Below are 7,059 nucleotides of genomic sequence, written 5' to 3' on the forward strand. Positions count from 1 at the left end.
TTTAAGGGGGCATGGCAGGGGGTGTGTCCTTTGCCAACATACTTTTGCTTTTAGGTGTCTGCGACAAACCACCCTGTCCCTGGATTATTAAACTCTTTTCTATTCCCTGGTTCGTTCGGTATACCGTGTTCACCTATAATGTTATTCTTGTTTTGCTCAAATACTGAACAAAACCATGAACTACCAGACCACCCGTATGCTGCTTATTAACCTCCATCACCCCTGTCAACACCTCATTAACACTTGTGACAGAAGGGTTCTAAGCAGTCGGCTGGGTGGTCACCGTTCGCATGTACGAACACGTTGTGGCAGCCATTTTGTGTTTGGTCGTCAAGTGTATGGAACTATAATCAGACACTCGACCACCCAAACACTGCTGAACTACCATCTCCACTTGCGTTTGGTTATATTTATCTGGAAGGAACACTGTTCATGGGAGATTATTCCCGAATGAGGGGCACATAACCACTATACGGACTAAAATCCACGTTTGGTATTTTGTGTGGTTTTGTAACCCCAAAAGAGACCGACCACTCATCCTGATTTCATGGAACTATTCTGGGCAGGAGCCTCGTGTGCGGTCGGTCAGAACTTTACCCCGGTGGCGTTTCGGCTGTGTTCGTGGAATCTGAGCGTTTTTTGGATATGTTGGGCGCTCAGATCCAGGCTATCTGGGGATTGAGGGGGGTACCTGATTGTGTTATGATTGTGTGCACATGTTCTGTACCTGAGAGATAATTGAATTTAGATGTTTACTTTCAAATAGTTCTCTCTCAGGTACAGAGAAAACTATGGGGGGATTACCCTGTAATGTTGAGTCTGAAACCCCTTGCAGGGGCTGTTGCATAAAAGGCCGGGTGTGGCCTCCAATAAACCAGTTTAACTCCAGCATTCAGTCTCGACTAATGTCTGTGGGGAAATCTATACCTGCTATATCACTACTATACCTGCTTTGGATTATCCCTATTGGGAAAGTCTACTTGTTATTGCTACAGAGACCAGAGTTACTACAGCATAACTCGCTACTAGGGGGAAAAGGACATCTCTGGCAGCGAGACCCGTGTTCCTACCCGGATTGCCGCCACAGTGTCCCTCATTCCCATTTCAAAAAGTTGGGAGGTGTGGGAATGTGAGTAATCAGATCTTGATTTTTCATATGAATGAGCATGGCTTCTCATTTAATTAAGGGTAGTGGAGGGAGGGAAAAAAGAGAGCAGTAAATTGCCCCCTAAGAAAAGAAACTTGATCCTGGTCTGGCTTTGGAGCAAGGGAGAGTGAGCGAGATGGGATGTTGCTCACTATGCACCCACACTGTGCATTCACACTATCCACACTTTGCACCTGTACAGACACCTTAGCAATGGAGGACTTGTGTTCTGGGATGGAGGTCACCTTCTTACACCAGCTCTGGGGCATATTTTCCCCACTGTACAGCAGTAAGAGCACAATATTGAAGGCAGGAGAAATCACCGCTCCAGGTGAGCTGAGGAGATCCCACAGCAGGTGGCCCCACAGGTGCTGGCTCGGCTCGCCACCATGACAAACAAGGACACTTGAAATAGGCAGCCTCACCCTGCAACGTTTTACCAATAAAAACTTAATTTTTGTAATGCAGACAGATGCAGTCACAGGAATGAACGGAAGTCTAACATGTTTCACACATCTTGTGCTTAGTCATACCTAGGTGTGACTAAGCACAATATGTGTGAAACATGTTAACTTTCCATTTATTCCTATGACTACATCTTTCTGCATTACAATAAACAAGTTTTATTGGTATCCTGTTGCAGTGGGAGGCTACCTATTCCAAGGGCACAATTTTAATGACCCCTGCTCTCTTAGTTCTGAGCCCTTCACTACATTCACTTTGTTATATATTATACTCCTGACCCCTGCACTGTACATGCTCTGTTGTACAATTTAGTTCTGACCTCTGCACTGTATACATTATGTTGAACATTATACTTCTGACCCCTGCACTGTATATGCTGTTGTACATTGTACTCCTGACCCCTGCACTGTACATGCTGTACTCTGTTCGCAGTGTTGTATCTTACAGTATACAGTGCAGTCCTGAGCCCTGCACTGCCTGACAGCCTCTTTTGTTGTACATTATACTTCTGACCGGTGCACTGTATATGCTGTTGTACATCATACTCCTGACCCCTGCACTGTATATGCTGTATGCCAGGTATATGCAAGCTGTGACCCTCCAGATGTTGCCGAACTTCAAGTCCCATGATGCACAGCAAGACTCTGACAGCCACAAGCATGACACTCAGAGGCATGATGGGACTTAAAGTATTGCAACAGCTGGAGGACCACAGTTTGCATATCCCTGCTGTATGCTATACTCTGTTGATAGTGCTGTATCTTAAAATAGTTCTGAGCCTTGCACTGCATTCACAATGTTGTATATTATACTCCTGATCCCTGCGCTGTACACGCTCTGTTGTACATTATATGTTTGACCCCTGCATTGTATACTCTATGTTGTACAATATACTCCTGAATTCTTGCACTGTATATGTTCTGTTATACATTACTTTTCTGATCCCCGTAATGTATGCCCTGTTTTGCACATTATCCTAAAGGGGAAGTAGGGCCAAAAGTCTTTTGGCTATACTACTGCTGCGGGTCACAGCAGTGCACTCCTGTGACCCAGATTCAACCAACAGTGGGCTTAATTCTGCTGTTAGCTGACGTCATTCAGCCAGACACTGTAAGGATCCCGATATTAATGTCGGGATCCACCCAGATGCCTGAGCGGGAGCTGGCTTAGCCTCCCAGCACTGGTGGGAGCCTGAGCCAGCCAATCCTGCCCCTCCACAGCCCAACACTCCTGTGAGCGCTGTAGGGGCAGCCAGCGCTCACTCACTCTATCTCAGTGAGCAGAGAGACTGACAGTCTCTCTGCTCACTGAAGACTGGGAACAAGTCGCTCAGTTCTCAGTCTTAGAGGTGGCAGGGGACAGATGCAGCATCTTATCCGTCCTAACTAATTGTATTACACAGAATTTTTGCCACCTAATAAACCCTTCAACCCTTTAGCAACCACAATAGATTTTTTTCAAAATTCTTTATTAGAAAGAAAACATACAGGCATACCACATATCAACAGCAAGTACAATCAACTGTCGAGTATAGCGAGCAAATAATAAAGTAAGAACAATACAAACAGCACATTTCAAAGTGTACCAACATAGCACTAGTTCGTCTAAAGAGCACATCTGAGACAAAATGTAAACCCTCCATGAAACCCACGGCCTTAGCTCTCTAGAGCTGAATATTGAACAAATAAATTCGCAGGGCACCTTCAGGCAGACCCCCCCGCCCCACCGGCATCCATCTCATGGCCGGCTACCGGGGAAGGGAGGCCCCCCCCAGGCGCCCCGGAATATCGCGACAGGCTCCAGAGGGCTCACTGGTGGTACTTCCCCCAAAGGGGTGCCGCACCGCGCCACTCCCGAAAACCAACCGATCCACCGTACAGAAAGTCAACAATACATCAGCCAATACCCAGGAGCGGCAAAGAGGGAGAAAAACCTATAGACGGTATGCCTAGAGCCAAGAAAGAGAAGAAAAAGCTATGGAGAATAAACAAAGAGAAAAGAGAAGGGGGAAGGAGACCAGAGCGAGAAAGGAAGGGGTCAGGAAAGAGCCAAAGAGGGGGGTGGGGTGAAGGCCGGCCGACCCTCGCCCAGCGACCACTAGCGGGTAATCAACTCCGTGTATTCCGAAGTGTATTTAAATTCGTGCCAGTAAAACCAGCGTTTCAGGAACTTTTCTCGTGTACCGTGCGCAGTGGCTACGCAACCACAATAGATGTCATAGTACTCAGCAGAAAAGTCAGAGTCAAGTAATGTTTTCTAAAATATTTTATGTCAAATGTGTATGCAGTGTAATTGGTTGCAATCACTGTTTTCTCTACAAGAGCTGTGGGGTTTCTGCACATTTATCGACTGTACAGCTGTAGCCAGCTAAACAAATGCATACATTATTTTACTAATGAACATTACATTTTGTTTCTGTGGTTATTATGATAAATTTTCTAGTACAAGGTGGTATTCTTAGCCAAGGCAGTACAATGGGAAAGTGGTTAGCACTTCTACCTAGCCGCACTAGGGTCATTGGTTCACTTCCCAACCATGGCACCTACCTGCATGGAGTTTTCATGTTCTCCCTGTGCCTGTGTGGGTTTCCTTCCACACTCAGACCTGCTAGTTGGTTAATTGTGTGAAGGAAGTAAATGTGTGTGGATCTGTACAAAATAAGTTTGTAAACCTCAAGATTGTTCAGATTGTTAGAAATAATTGAATTACAATGTGAAAATGAATATATAATTTTACATTTTGACCATAGATACGCTTTAATAATGCAAAGTACAGATATTATGACATTTGAGTTGTGTACCTGTTTGAAAATTCTAAATGCCTGTATACTGCAGTCAATCCTCCTTCACATTACTAAGAAGACACCCCTGCTTTAATACTGATGAAATCCCACGGGCATCACCCTCAAAAATCTTACATTAAATAAACCCATGGAATTAGTCAACATTCCGTTACACAGAGTACTGTAACCAGGAAACATGAACTAATACATTGCAATATAATGGTTTGCCTGACAGCCTCAATGCTTTGGTTTCTCAAGATAGTGGCACTTCCTCTATGGTTTGCCACCTCTGCTTCCTCGGAATTACTGCTACGTTCGTCTAAGTTATTAAAAAAGCTATAGAAAATAATCTAGTGCACAGGCTTCCAAACTAGCCGGATGCAGCCTTTTGCTAGCTCTTATTTGTGGCAGTATTCCTCCAAATGATACCCTTGATGGGGAAATATTTCTCCCACTGATACCAACAATGGGGCACTATTTTTTTCCACTGACACCAATGATGGAGCACTATTCCTCCCACTGACACCATTTATGGGGCAACATTTCTCCCACTGATACCAAAAATTAGGCATTATTCCTCCCACTGACACCATTGATGGGGCACCCTTCCTCCCACTGACACCATTGATGGGGCACCCTTCCTCCCACTGACACCATTGATGGATCACCCTTCCTCCCACTGTCACCATTGATGGGGCACCCTTCCTCCCATTGACACCATTGATGGGGCACCCTTCCTCCCACTGACACCATTGATGGGGCACCCTTCCTCCCACTGACACCATTGATGGGGCACCCTTCCTCCCACTGACACCATTGATGGGGCACCCTTCCTCCCACTGATAACAATGGGGCACTATACCTCACATTTAAACCATTGATGGGGCACCCTTCCTCCCACTGACACCATTGATGGGGCACCCTTCCTCCCACTGATAACAATGGGGCACTATACCTCACATTTAAACCAACGATGAGGCATTGTTTACTCCAACTGATGCCGGGGCATTTTCTACTCCATTGGCCACAGTCTGGCCCCCCTAAAACCTGACGAGCAGTAAACTGGCCCTTTGCTTGGAAAGTTTTTGATTGGATTGTGGGGGCAGATTGGTTGAAATTTGCAACAAAGACGATTTTTAGTTATTTTCTCATCTTTGTACATAAATATAAGTTAGATTTAATGAGGAGTTATTTCCGACTGGAAGCCAAGACAAACAGTCTCCTATTAGAAGCAATTCTTACCCCAGTCTATGTGCCTTAACTTATACAGTACATTATCGTTCTGTAACATTATATCTAATCCTTGATCAAGGTGAGAGTTCCTATGGGTCATAATGGTGGCACCACTATAAAATTGCTTTGATTCTGCCACTTTGGTGCCACCAAAGTTTAAAATTTGCAATCCAGTGACATCAAAGTTTTTCCACCTCTCCCCCTGCCCATACTGATAGAAGTATCTCCTAGTGTCATGGCTATTAAGTGTTTTGCAAAGTAAATTCCCTCCAAGTGTAATGTAAGGATATATACTGTACCTCTACTGCAATGTATCCTCCTAGACTGCATCTACTAAAATAGGAAGCAGAACATCCAGATAATCATACCTGGGAAATGTCTTAAATCAGTGAGCCTGAAATTTGGGGTAAGGTAAGGGATGGGGCAAGTGGAGGAGCTAACAGAGGTGTGCGTAGTGCACCTTACCAAAATGGTGGCACTGGTTTTGGCATGATTAATGTGCTGTGGCAAATTGCAGTGTTTAGTACAGATGCATAGCATTCAGTCTCGTCCAGCTGCAGCATATTTTAGCCTGCCATTAAAGCGGAGTTCCGGGCACAAAATCGGTATTTTTTTTTTGTGCCCCTCCGCTAGCTACACATAACCTGAAAAGGAATTGGATAGTTATTTTTTTTTTTTTTGTATACTCACCTTGTAATTAAAGATCGTAAATACTCACCTCAGGGTACTTCCTCCTCCAGCGCCGAGGCTCACCCCGTCACTTCCTGCCTCGCAATGATTCCTGGGAGCTGAACGTCATCGCTCCCAGGAATCAATGTGACGGCACTGGCCCCGCACGTCACTTCCGGGCGACGCTGCATTCCCCTGCTAAACAGCTTCTGGGCATGCCCAGAAGCTGTTTAGGAATGCGGCGCCGCACCGGAAGTGACGAGAGGGGCCGGTGCGGCGCATTCTGGGAGAAGAAGACGCGGAAGAAGACACCGAAGAGGACCGCGCCGGCTTCAGCTGCCCACAACAGAGATGGAAACGCTGTGGAAGAAATTTTCAAAGTAAGTATTTCTTCTAAAAGGTAAGTGCGAACCGGGACAGATCAGAGGCTAGCCATTGTGGAATGTGCTAGCCCTGACTGTCCCGGGGGTATGTTCAGTAAAAAATCATTTCTGTGCCCGGAACTCCGCTTTAACTTCATCAGGCTGCAGGGCTGGACACTGCATCTGTGTCTCTGAATCGGTTCACTAAAAAGTTTGGACGCACACAAGCTAAGTATGCAAGGGGCCTAAAAAGTAGAGAGTAGAATCATCCCCTTGCTCAACTTCTTCCCAGTGCCCAGCCTTTAGTGCCGGTTCACATTTGTGCGATGTGGGAAGGCTGCAAATTCGCAGCCTGTTCCCACATCGCAAACGCACATCTGGCAGTTCACACTGCCATATGC

The sequence above is a fragment of the Pelophylax lessonae genome (assembly GCF_965119305.1).
Source record: "Pelophylax lessonae genome assembly, chromosome: 2".
NCBI lineage: Eukaryota > Metazoa > Chordata > Amphibia > Anura > Ranidae > Pelophylax > Pelophylax lessonae.